At 43.3% G+C, this 13711-nt stretch overlaps 1 protein-coding gene and 1 long non-coding RNA gene across 2 annotated transcripts in view; one reads left to right on the top strand and one right to left on the bottom strand.

The window, feature by feature from the left end:
* The window catches only part of LOC306643572, a 29867-nt gene extending 24206 nt beyond the window's left edge, over positions 1-5661 (top strand). Inside the window, exon 3 of the long non-coding RNA XR_013758988.1 lies at positions 1429-5661. This is a non-coding gene — a long non-coding RNA (uncharacterized lncRNA). The remainder of the gene's footprint in view (positions 1-1428) is intronic.
* The window catches only part of THADA (THADA armadillo repeat containing), a 313149-nt gene that overhangs the window by 13417 nt on the left and 286021 nt on the right, over positions 1-13711 (bottom strand).

The raw sequence follows: 13711 nt of genomic DNA, 5'->3' as shown, positions 1-13711 counted from the left end.
CCATTTGTTGCTCTCAGCTCTCTCAAAGAGAAGCCCCTGATCCCAGCTCTCCAGGTGGCTCTCTGAGTGGCACTGATCTGGGAAATACTGCAGAACTGTGTGCTCCCCAGACAGGGAGATGTGGTGGGGCCTTCAGGGAGCTGTGTCCAGCTGGGGTGCACCAGGCACCCACCCACAACCCTGAGTCAGCAGACAGGCACACATCCTCACGCTCAAGAGAGGTGTCAAAGTCTCCTCCTGTTGGCTTTCTCAGCAATCTAAAACCTCCCGTAACTTCCCCCCTACCTCAGGCCTCATTCAGACTTGTCCTCAGGCTCAGAGGATAGTTTTTCTTAAAAGCTGGTACAGCTAGGACTATGAAGGGGCCGGGGGTGTGGCTCAGTGACACAGCACAGGCTTAGCATGTGTGAGGCCCTGGGTTCATCCCTAGCACCCCAAAACAAACAAACAAATCCTATTATGTAAAATAGTTCTTTTCAATCAAAATTTGTTCTTTTGTGAGCACATTCTTCTTTTCCATCCTTCCAGTGTTTCTTCCTTCCGGTCAAAGCCACCATGCTCTTTACTTTCCAGTTCCCCACAGTCCCTGCCCGGCACAGTCCAGCACACTCCTTCGGCCACTTGCAGACAGCCCCTCCCCTTCACTTGACACTCTGTCTTTGAGGTCCACTTAATCTCCCTTTCTTGCCTAAGCTGAGCTACAGATCAGGCCTTCTCAGTGACTCAGCCATCCCCACCCATCAGTGACAGTAATAAAGATGTCTCTGCCGGTATCTGGTCTCACTATTCTTCAACCACCTCAACTCCAACACTCTCCCATCTCTACTCCCAATAACCATTCTGAGGTCTGAGAACTTGTCATGACTTAACAATCACTTCAACTCCAGTTCCCAAATTCTAAGTTTTATCATTATTTTAACATGAACATCCCCAGCATCACCACTATTTATTGGGCACTTACGTGTGAGGTACCATCATAAGTGTGTCAAGTGTATTGATTATAATGATCTTTGAAAGTAGGTTTTATGACATTTATAAAATGAAGCCCAACAGAGATGCAGCCTAAGATCTGGGATAGTCTATTCTACGGCTCCCACCACAGGGCCTCTCTCTCGCATTCTTATCACTAACCTTCTACCCCTTTCACTGAACTGCCCCCTCCCCATGACCCTGACCACATCCTTGACCTTGCTCCTTCTCCCCAGTCATCGCTGGTCTCTCTCTACATATCCAGGGCTCCCAGGCCTATGATACTTTTCTTAGTCTCCAAACTCTTGGTCAGTTGACCTGCTAGCAGCTGCCCCCTGGCAGTTCGATCATACTCTGGCTTTTTCGGTGACTGCTCATTGGACCTCTGTAACTGTTTCTCCCTGCTCTGGACTCTCCTCCTCAGTCACCCATTCTTACTGGTAAGCTTGTCTTCTACAGAGGACATCCAACAAGAGGTCAAGTTTCCGACTGACTTCAACGTCCTCTAATGACTCCTTTGAAACATCTGCTTGAAGGTGGGGCAGCATTGAGGAGGCGCTGTTTCAGACAGAGGAGGGAGGTAAATATTTGTATGCGAGGGAGCCACTCGGGGTGGGAAACTGGCTGGACAAAGGCCGTGGGGGAGGCCCAAGGTGCTGTCTGAAGGAGGTGTGGAGGCAAAGGAGCATCTTTTTACATGAATGCTGAGGAGACTGAGAAGACAGGTGAGCTAATAGGGGCCCACGAATGGCCTTTTATTTGGCTACCATGTGCTTCTAAACTCCTGGAGGTTGGCTTCTAATCTGCCCTTACCCAACCTTCTCTCAACTCAGGGGAACTCTTCTCAGTCTTCACCCTCTGTGACCTGGCTTTTGACAGTATTCAGCACAATTGGCCAACCTCCTCCCTTGAGAGTCTCTCCTTTTGTGGGTTTCCATGAAATGGAATGGGACTTCTTGGTTTTCTTGATTAATCTTCTTTTGCTAGTGCCCTGTCTAAACCATTCCCCAGCCTATCAAGAATGTTTCCACCTTTCTCTCCCCTCCCCAAACCATCCACATATGTTTCTTTTTCATTCACTCATTCTACATATTAATTAAGGCCCTACCATATGCCAAGCACATGCCACCTATTAAACCATAGTTGAAAATGCATAGCTCTGATTGTGTTTCTTATTTGTTAAAAAATCTTTATGGGTTCTCTAATGCAAATGATATCCAGATTCTTAGGCCTGGCATTCCAGGTTTTAGTGGACATCTGCTATTTATGCTGCCTAGCTTCCATTCACCCTCCTTTGGATAGCTGAATCCCAATCTCCCCTGGAAAGAAGTCTCTCCCACCTTTCAGTCCATGTGCTTTGGGTGGGCTAACTCTACTCCCATGCCAGGCACGGGCACCTGACCCAGGTTTGAGCCAATCAGGGTATCATATTCCTTACCCCTGAGATTAGTTCAAGGCATGGGCCTGAAACCCAACTACAGCCAATCAAATGCAATGGCCTTGACTGACACAAGACTTGAATAAATGAAGATATAAAGGCTAGAGGTGCTGTACCTATCTTGAACTTGACGGCAAATGTGAGCTTACCTGAAAACGGAACCAATCTAGGAGCAACAGGAAGAAATGACATGAACAGGTCCTCAGGATATGATCCGACTGTTGAATTATGCCGTGTCTGAAGCCAGCCCAAGCCCAGGATTCTTAGTTACGTGCCCCTCTGTGCTGAAATAGGTTAGGGTGGATTTCCTGTCATTTGTATCTAAGAAAATCCTGCTTGATCAAGGTTCTCCATTTCTCACTGGGCTTCATCTCCCCCTATTCTACTTCCACTCTTGATATGTGTGCTATTCTAACTTACTCCTTTCCTGAACAGGCCTCAAACTTTCTGCAAGGCTTTCCATCTTTCCCATGATTACCCTCTGAAATCCCTCCCATTTTTTAAGGCTTGGCTCTAATGAACTCTCCTCTAGGAGGCTATTCTCCAATTTCCCATAATGACAAGCATTTGTTGGACAAACTAACTGAATAAACACAGACACAGTGACCGAGGATCCCGGGTTCCTTCAACCTGAGGCAGGGGCCTGGGCCTCTCGCACACATGGTCCTCAGGGCCTGGACCTGTGTCCTCCATTCTCCCAAAGGTCAAAACCCTTGCTTTCCATCCCACTGGTATCCTTTCCCAAAAAGTTTTCCTTGGGATGATATTTAAAACAAAACATAAAGCCCCAAACCTCAAAATTAACTAAGGGAGGTGAGGGATTTGGCCGTTAAATAAATATGGGTGATTTTGGGTTAAACAAAAGGAAAAAAATGTAAGCCCAGGGAAATGGGAGAGGGAAACAGAGTATGTAGCCTTTCTCCAACTCACTCACAAAACAGGCACCGTGCACAGGGAAGCAACATTCCTCCCTGAAAGCATGTTTAGGTTTAAGGTAGATGCAGGTTATTTTATATACACATATAAATATCCTACCTTTTGTTCAAGGTGCCTATTTGCTCTCCTCAGGGACTATTATGAACACAGAAAACTGTTCATTGTTAAATATGGCATGCTAAGTGGTTTTGCTTTCTGGCAAATCTCCAAACCATAATTATTAGGGGACGAGAGCTGCTGAGGAATTCTTGGGTTACAGGAGGCTTTGATCCCTTCCTGCCTTCTGCCCTCCACACGGATTTCCACGGGTGTGGCTGATTTTCACTGCTCTCCCTGCTGTGGTGTTGCTGTGAGGGTGAAGGACTGAACAGAACTGCAAGGTGACAGGGGTTTGGGCCCCCTAGCCATTGCTGAGAGAGGGGTCTGGCTGAGTTTTCCTTCTGGAGCCCCAAATGGCTGTAACCAAGGGAATGCACAATCTCTGTCCAAGTACCGGGGCTGGAATGCTGTGGCCTCTCATATTCGGTTTTCTACACACTCTGAGAAGCTCAGGTTCTTAGCCTCCCTCATTACCATTTTCCAGCTGGGCTAAGCCTCTGCTCGAACTGGCTGGCAGGCCCTCGCTGGGCCAAAGGCAACTGGCTCTAGTGGGTGTGGCGTGTTAGCTCATTCCCATCAGAAGTGAGAGAGTGGATCCAAATTCTTTGAGCAACTACAGCCATTTGGTAAGCACAGCCCTCGGATTCATGTAGCCGCCTCCTTCACAGGTCAAGAAGATACTTCGCCTCAGTCACAAACCATTAGGTCAAACTTTTTTTGCAGTTACTTGGGTTTGAATCCAGGGCCTCCTACAGCTAGGCAAGCACTCTATCACTGAGCTACATCCCTAGCCCCTTTGATTCTTCCATGTTATTTTGAAACGGGGTCTTGCTAAGTTGTCCCAGCTGGGCTTGAGCTTGTGATCTTCCCGCCTCAATCTCCTGAGTAGCTAGGATATAGGCATGCACCATGGTGCCCAGCTAAAACCTTGTTTATTTTTTGATATTTTTTTTTATTTCATATTACAGATATTCGGTGAGAGAATTAATCACCCCCATTTTACAGATGACAAGACCGAGACCAAGAGAGTGAAACCTACTGGTTCAGGATGGAGGTGACTCCTTTTTCCCAGATCAGTATCCTCTCTCCATGACGGCATTGCTCTGCAGAGTTCCCATTCCCAGATGTGAAAACACCTCCCTGGCTATGGGTAAAGGTCCCTCTGTTGGAAGGTGACAGTGGGGATGGAGAAACAAAGGCAAAGAAATGGGAGAACAGAGACATCAAGGCCCTTCAAGGAAGCCATTAGAAACCAGAAGGTTCTGATGCAGAGGAAGGTCATAGAGTTGTCTGAACCCTACCTATCTGCTTTGGTGAGGTAGCCAGAATGAAGGGTCTGCTGTCACTGGGAAGGGCAGAGACTGTAAGTAGAAGGGCAAAGGAACCTTAGACCTTGGCACCAAATCATGCTTCCCTTTAGTAGAGCTGCTTCTGGTTGGTGAGGAGTCAGGTGATCAATTGTGATGTGGAGAGAGGTGGACGGCCCCATGGTCAGCCTGGTCCAATTCTAACAGGCTAGGCATCAAGGCAGTGCAGGGGGCTTCTGAGCCTCCTTCTCTGGTTGGGTCAATTTAGTGGATCCCCTTTTAGCCCTCACCTCATTCTGTCCTACTCCCCACTTTCTCCACTGTCACCTGCTGTAGAAAGATGAGCATGAGTTCATTCCAGATATGGGAGACCTTTCTTCCCACTCAAGGTGAAGGTCAATGAATCACATGGCTAAAAATGAATTCAAGGTCACATATCAAAAAAAAAAAAAAAAAAAAAAAAGAGCAAAACACAAAAGTAAATTCCCCTGCTATTTAAATTATAGCAAGGAACACAAAACCTTATTTAGTAATTATAACCAACATTCAAATATGCAAACTTTAATTACATGTTGTGGACCAGTGAGAGCAAAATGAGGAAAAAGGAGGAGAAGTGAGGGTGGGGGAAAGCCACAGACCAACTGAGAAATCCAGAGGTGGGAGCGAGGCCCAAGCTCAGAAGCAGGGAGGAAGTGAGAGGGGCAAAGGCGGAGTGGGAGGCTGGGTGATCTCGGGACTGCGTGGGTCGTCCCCTGGACAGTATTTATTAGTGGACTAACTACTACTTACAACTCCTACTGATCTTTATCCTCAACCTTCAGATGCTCCCCAGGAACAGGAGAGCCAGGACAGTCCACTGGAGAAGGGCTGCTAGCTTAAATACAAGACAAGGGGTTTCCTTTGACTTTTAGATAAAAACACCTCATTTCTCCTCTCAGACTAGGCTGTTCTGGCCCCCCTCTCCCTGCCAAGGGTTACAAAGCCTAAAACCAGTAACCACCGAGGCTCAAATTGGGCCTCTGTGGGACCCTTGGAAAATTCTAGATGTTTTGTGGTAGGGATTGAGCTTGTGGGAACATAAAGAAACCTGCAATGCCAAAATGAAACACCATCCCTAAGCCCTAGTGTGTTTAAAAAAGACTTAAACACAATCTTACTAACTGCTACAAACTTTCTGAGGGGCAGACCTGAGTCACTTCGCCAGCCATGGTAGAGGGTATGAAGCTGCCCTTAACTCACAGCTGCGGGTTCCCCCAGCTTTGACTGAGCAGGACTCACAGTGAGGTGACAGGGGGTCACTACTACTTGCTAAGGGGCCAAAGAGACTGACTTGAGGCTGCTGCTCCCGGTCAGTGGACTTCCAATCAGTGGATGCTGGCTGGGGAAACCTGGCAAGGTTACACACTGCAACAACTGGCTACATTTGAGCAGCATGTGATCATCTGTTGCCGGCCAGTCCCCACTACTGGCTCTGACTGCATGCCCAGCCAGCTCATGCACTTTTGCTCTGCCAGGACCCTGTAGGCAGCAGAGACTGGAACACAAAATAAAGCTTTCCAGGTGTACAAAAAGTATTATGTATATATAACCATCATTATTGCTAAAGAAGAACCATTCCAAATATTCTGTTCTACTTTTTTTTTTTTTAAGGCAATGGTATATCAATGGCTATCTCTGCATGTTGATTCATATAGATTTAATCCATTATTTTTAACTGGTGCACGGTATGTGGCGGTATGAACATTTATTAAACTAATCCTTTGGTGAACATCTAGGTTGCTCCTTCTTTTGCTGTTCTAAACAATATTGAAATGAATAACTTTATACATATATCTTTGCCCATGTGCACAGATATTTCTATAGGTTAAATTTCCAGAAGTGGAATTACTTGCTTAGTTGGTATACATATTTACATTTTCCATAGATTCCATTAAGCTCTAACAAAGTACCAATTTAAAGTTCCACCTGGGTCTGATCATGCTTGCTCCTTCACAGCTATGGCAATCTACCTATGTGTAATTTTTAAATCCTGTGCCAATAAAATGTGGGGAAATGATACGACACTGCTATTCTACTTGACATTTCTTTATTAGTAGTAAAGATCAGCATTTTTATGTATTGTTCATGTCTTTTTTTCTTCTATAAAGGACTTGGATTTTAACTTTTGCCTCTTTTTCTATTATCATCACATTAATTTCTAAAGACTTCTTTGTATATTGTGGGTAACAATTTAATTCTCATATGTCACAAATATTTCTTTTTGAGAAGAGCTTCGTCTACTTCAATTTTTTTTTCCTCTTTTTTTTTTTTTTGTTTTTTGAAATGGGGTCTCGCTGTTGCCCAGGCTGGCCTCAAACTCCTAGGCTCAAGTCATCTTCCTGTCTCAGTGTCCTGAGAAGCTGGGATTATAGATGTGTGCCACTGCACCTAGTTCAAGTTCATCTAGTTAAAAAAAATATAATATATATATATATATATATATATATATACACACACACACACATATATATTTGGTACCAGGGATTAACCACTTAACCACCAAGCCACACCCCAGCCCTTTTAAAAATATTTTTATTTACAGAAAGGGTCTCACTAAGTTGCTCAGGACCTCACTAAGTTGCTGAGTCTGGCTTTGAATTCACAAACCTCCTGCCTCAGTCTCTCCAGCTTGCTGGGATTATAGGTGTGCACCACAGTACCCAGGTGATCTGCTGAAACACTGATAGTGTTTTCATCTGTTTGGGCTTCAAAGGATTCTTTAATTTTTGCTTTGTCATTGGCGTAATATATTTAGAGGATTGTGCTTACATAGTTAAATGTATTTTTATTTATTTTTGTGGTGCTAGGGATGGAACCTAGGGCCTCGCCCACATAAAGCAAATGCTCTACCACTGAGACACATACCTAATCCTTATTTTTACTTTAAATTTCTAGTGTGCTTGCAGTTTGGTCAAAAGGTGGCCTAGAAAGAATTCTATTTTATGGTGTTAAAATTTTCTTGGTGATCTAAAATACGATCAATTTTTGTAAATGTTATGTAGCGATTTGAAATGGATGTTTCTTTTTTGCTTATAGAGTAAACGGTTTATGCTTCTCCAAGTTTTTAAATATGAGATTCAAATCCTTTGTAACCTTATTTATGTTTGGTCTACTTGACCTTTAAATTCTGAAAAGGTAAGTTAAATTATCTTATTTATTATGATGATTTTAATAGTTTTCCCTAATATTTCCTCTAATGTTTTGGGGTAAATTTTGAAGCTACTTGGCTGTAACAGGTTTGTGCCTGTTACAGCTTCTTTATGGATCATTCCTTCATCGAGATTCAATGCTTCCCTTTCTATCCATCTTTATACTTTTTGTCTTATATTTTTGTTTGCCTGATATTCCTAGTGCCACCGATTATTATGCAGCACTGGAATGATTCCACAGGCTTACATGAGTTGCTGTATATTTTGGTTTTGAAGTGTCCTGCCCACTGCTTTCCAGAATGAGATGTATGTATCTTGAGACCTCATGCAAGGACCTGGAATGCATGTGCCCTCCTCTCAGGAATGTGACGTGGAACCTATTAATGAACCTTTTGTTAAAAATTACAACTTTGCAACATAGCAGGATATAAAATCAATTCATTTAATAAATCAAATGCATTTCTAGACATAAGCAATGAATCCACTGCAAGACAAATTAGAAAAACTACCCCATTCACATTAGCCTCAAAAATAAAATAAAATAAATACTTGGGAATCAGTCTAACAAAAGAGGTGAAAGACCTCTACAATGAAAACTATAGCACACTAAAGAAAGAAATTAAAGACATTAGAAGATGGAAAGATCTCCCTTGTTCTTGGATAAGCAGAATTAATATTGTCAAAATGGCCATACTACCAAAATTGCAGATTCAATGCAATTCTATTAAAATCCCAATGACATTCTTTATGGAACCAGAAAAGGTAATCATGAAATTCATTTGGAAAAATAAAAAACCCAGAATAGTCAAAGCAATCCTTAGGAAGAGGAGTGAAGCAGAAGGCATCACAATACCAGCCCTTAAACTATACTACAGAGCAGTAGTAACAAAACAGCATGCTACTAGCATCAAAATAGACATGTAGACCAATGGTACAGAATAGAAGACACAGAGACAAACCCACAAAAATACTGTTATCTCAAACAAGACAAAGGTGCCAAAAACATACATTGAAGTCTATTCAACAAATGGCACTGGGAAAACTGGAAATTCATATGTAACAAAATGAAATTAAGCCTCTATCTCTCACCCTGCATAAAAGTCAACTCAAAGTGGATCAAAGTCTTAGGTCCTACAACAGAGACCCTGAGCTAATAGAAGAAAAAGTAGGCCCAAATCTTCATCATGTTGGCTTAGGACCTGACTTCCTTAACAAGACTCCTAAAGCACAAGAAGTAAAATTAAGAATCAACAAATGGGATGGATTCAAACTAAAAAGCTTCTTCTCACCAAAGGAAACAATCAATAATGTAAAGAGAGAGCCTAAAACATGGGAGAAAATCTTTGGCCACTGCACCTCAGAGTACTAATCTCCAGGATATATAAAGAACTTGAAAAACTTAACACCAAAAAACCAAATAACCCAATCAATAAACGGGCTAAGGAACTGAACAGCCATGTTACAGAAGAAGAAATACAAGCGATCAATAAACACATGAAAAAATGTTCATCATCACTTGCAATTAGAGAAATGCAAATCAAAAGTACTCTAAGATTTCATCTCACTCCAGTCAGAATGGTAATTATCAAGAGTACAAGCAATAATAAGTGTTGGTGAGGATGTGGGGGAAAAGTACACTCATACATTGCTGGTGGGACTGCAGATTGATGCAGCCACTCTGGAAAGCAGTATGGAGATTCCTCAGAAAACTTGGAATGGAACCATTTGACCCAGCTATCCCACTCCTCAGTTTATACCCAGAGGACTTAAAATCAGCATACTACAGTGATGCAGCTACATCAATGTTTATAGCAGCTCAATTCACAAGAGCTAAACTATGGAATCAACCTAGATGCCATTCAACAGATGAATGGATAAAAAAAAAAAAGTAATACATATACACAATGGAATATTATTCAGCCTTAAAGAAGAATGAAATTATGGCATTTGCAGGTAAATGGATGGAACTAGAGAATATCATGCTAAGTGAAATAAGCCGATCCCCAAAACCCGAAGACTGAATGTTTCCTCTGATAAGTGGATGCTGATCCCTAGTGGGGGGTGGGTAGTGAAGAATGAAGGAATTTTGGATTGTGCAGAGGGGAGTGAGGGGAGGGGTGGGGTAATGGGGACAGAAGGGTGGTAGAATGAGATAGACATTATTACCCTATATACATGTATGATTACACTACTGGTGTGACTCAGTACCCTTGTATAGCCAGAGGAATGAGAAGTTATACTCCATTTGTATACAGTGTGTCAAAATGCATTCTATGTCATGTATAACCAATTAGAACAAATAAAAAAAAATTTTTTTTTTTTTAATTACAGATTTGAAGCCTCACCCCAACACCACCAAGACCTCATGGGTCATCCCTGGTAGTCAAGCCCGCTTTTCTGAAGAATTGCTGGCATGAAGGGACACCTTAAACTTTAGACTTCACTTCCCATAGAGGCCTGCTTCCATCCTAATGGAGTATTTGGATCTTAATGATTCTGAAACTCACCACATGGCTGATGGATCTTGTCTAGCAAGTGTATTTCCTATAAGGGTTGTTCACACTATTCTCTTCCTTTTATGGGGGTCTGGTGCTGGAGGAATGAATTGAGGGCCTCGCATCTGCTAGGCAAAACTCTATCACTAAGCTAGGCCACTCTCTCCCTCATAACATTATGAACCTACGGAGAGTACTCTTGTATGGCAATAAACTGTGATTTGTGAAATCAGACTTCAATCATCTCCTAATATCCCACCATATGCAATACCATTTCTTCTTTCTTTTTGATTTCATTTACGTGGAAGGTTTATGTATCTCTTTATTCCCAATTACTGTATATTATTTAAGGTGTATCTCTTGTACCAAAGTGATATACAGCTGGATGTGTTCCCTTAGTCCTTAGTAAGAGCTCAGTAAGAGTAGGTAATATGCCCAGCCTAAAAGACCACATTTCTTTGCACAACTTGCAGCTAAATATGACCATGTTATTAAATAAGAACTAAATAAGGTTTCATGGAACTTTGAGAGGGTTCAAGCTCTTTGCTGTTCTCCTTTGTTCTTATCTTCCATAGGAACGGCACAGCTAATGCTTCTGTCAGCCATCAAGAGGCAACCTTGAAGATGAAGCCACATGCCAGGACAGGGAGACACAAAGGCAGAGGAAGCCGGGGGCCCTCATGACTGAGAGGTACCAGACAGCCTGGGCTCCTCCACTGTGTCTGAATCAAGGTTTGACTTTTCTGTTACAAGAAGACATTTGGATTCCCACGAGATGCATCAAGATTTTTGCCTCTTTTATTTAAAAACTTAACCTAAAAATTATTGTCTTCTTTTCTTTTACTTTCCTGAAAGTCTGAATTCTTATTTCAAGTATATTAGTGATTACTTTAAAATGCTAAATCAAACCAGGCACAGTGGTGCATGTCTGTAATGCCAGCCACTTGGGAGACTGAGACAGGAGGATGGCAAGTTCAAGGCCAGCCTGGGCAATTTAGTGAGGCACTGTCTCAAGAAAAAAAAATTATTTATTTATTTATTTTAAACAAAGCAGGCAGGGGTAGAGCACTCCTGGGTTCAATCCCCAGTACTAGTAAACAAATAAATATCTATTATGATCACATGAAACTTGAGGGAAAGAAAAAAAGAAAAGAAGAAAAAAAAAAAAAAAAAAGAAAGCCAAAGAAGCATATTTGAACATTTGTTTCCCAAGAGCAAGCTTTAGGCTCTTACCACTTCCAGCAGGGTCCCCTGACCAGCTGTATCAGCTTTACCGGGAGTTTTTAAGAGATGCAGAACCTCATGCTCTGCTAGACCCAAGGAATCAGGCTCCCATTTCAACAGGTTCTCAGGGGAGCTGTGTACATGCTCAAGTGTGAAAATTCCTGCTACAGGGGGCGCTGATGCCCCCTCCCTGCAGAGAACCTCTGAAGGTCCCAACAGACAGGGAAGCCACTGGTGGGAGACCTTGGCCTGTGACCATCTGGCTCTCACCTATCTCCAGTTCTAGTTTTTGTGTCCCTCACCCCAATTCTCCAGTCCTCACCCTGGACTACTTATAGTTCCCCCAGGAGCCCAGCCAGCAGCCATACCTTCCCTTCCTTCCTCCCCAGTTTTGCTCTAGATGACGCACCCGGCTCCAGGTGATGTCTGGCCCCAGCTCATTAGGTTGCAGGCCTATTTCCATAGTTCAGGTGGCCACATTCCCAGACATGGCCACGGAGGCATCAGAGATATATGATGAGGGCTTGGGGGGACATTTTTTATTCCTAGATAAAAATGAACCTAGTGACAAGAAAAAATTATATCCTTGCCCCTTCCTAATAACTAAAATGTTAAGGTTCAAAGGCCACCTTGTAACCATGAGAACAGGCATGAAGTCAAAAAGCCAACAGGCAGAGGATGAGAGATAAGAGAGGGAGAAAGAGGAAAGAGAGAGAGAGGGGGGCGGGCGATGAAGGGTGGAGTCCTTGACTGAGTCTCTTTTTCTCCCCCCCATTCCTCCTTTCTCTTCCCATCTGATCCAGATTCACTCTCTCTTCATCTCTCCTTGAACTGAGGTATGTATCTAGCACTACAGTATACTATATTCTTTATTTTTAATTTATAGTAACAGCTCAGTTAAGTCTTTCATTATAAATATCACTCTCGTCTTTCCAGATCTGCCTACCCACCAAATCCACCACTCTAAAATAAGAACAGTGGGTTTTAGTTCTCTGACACTCTGAAATTATTTCCCCCCATGGGTAAGAGCCAGCCCGCCCACGGCAGGCAAACCCACCCTCACTCTCACGTTCTCCCCCCTCAGGTGCCTGGCCCCGAATCTAGTAGGCTATGTCATGGGCACCTTGCCTGTTGGGGACTAATTTTTTTAAAAATTCCTGTGGTTTCTGGGGAGTGGATGTTGTGAAATGAAGTGAAGAGAACTTGAAGTTTGAAATTTGGTGAACTTTTCCCTACCCCCTCACATGTGAATAATGACTTGCTGATAGATGCGGCTTTTTCAAAGATGAAAAACAATCTAAGATTTATGGACAAGTCTGTTCAAAAGGACCCAGAGCTGTTTGTAGCCGAGGTGGAGAGGGCAGGAGATTCCTAGATCTATTCTGGGCTGGGAGACAAGGAGGGAAGGGAGGAGCCCGGGGCAAAGAGAAGGCCAGAGGTCCCAGCAGGGGCTAGAGAAGGTGGGCAAGAGGCCCTTGGGAAGATTTCTTAGGCCCATTCCTAAAGCCACTGTAAAATGAATGTGACAACGACCACCCGCAGTGGTGGCGGTGAATCAGACAAGGAGCCGGCCCTGCAGGCACTGTGCTCACCTCGGAATACACCTGCACAGGTGGTGAGGGACCGTGGGGGCTGGGACAATGGTATGTGTGGGGTTGAAGGAACCTTTTATCTGAAACTGGGAATTCTGCTTCTAGGAATTTTGACCCCTCACTGTGTGCTTGGGAAGGCACTAGAAAAATATTCCTGCCAGATTCTCAGAGTCAGATCTAAAATACTTGGCCAGAAGCCTGCTTATACTCCTATCCCTCCCAGGAGGGGAGGTGGCAGGGCAAGGCTGCTGGATGCTGCCTGACACTGCATGTGACTGCCTCTTGGGTCCTGTGGGTGCAGAGCTAACATTTTTTTGAGTGTGGATTTTATAACCACACTTTCAAAGTATAAAAATAGAATGTGAAGAAAAACAAGACTCGCCATCAGAGCTCCATCAATCTGCTGGTGAGAAAGGTTAGAGAAATAATAAAACTAGAGTAACCAAGTTGAAAACCTGAAGAG

The sequence above is a fragment of the Sciurus vulgaris genome (assembly GCF_902686455.1).
Source record: "Sciurus vulgaris genome assembly, chromosome: 14".
Classification (NCBI taxonomy): Eukaryota; Metazoa; Chordata; class Mammalia; order Rodentia; family Sciuridae; genus Sciurus; species Sciurus vulgaris.
The sequence above is the reverse complement of the archived record's forward strand: the minus strand, read 5'-3'. Positions and strand labels throughout refer to the sequence as shown.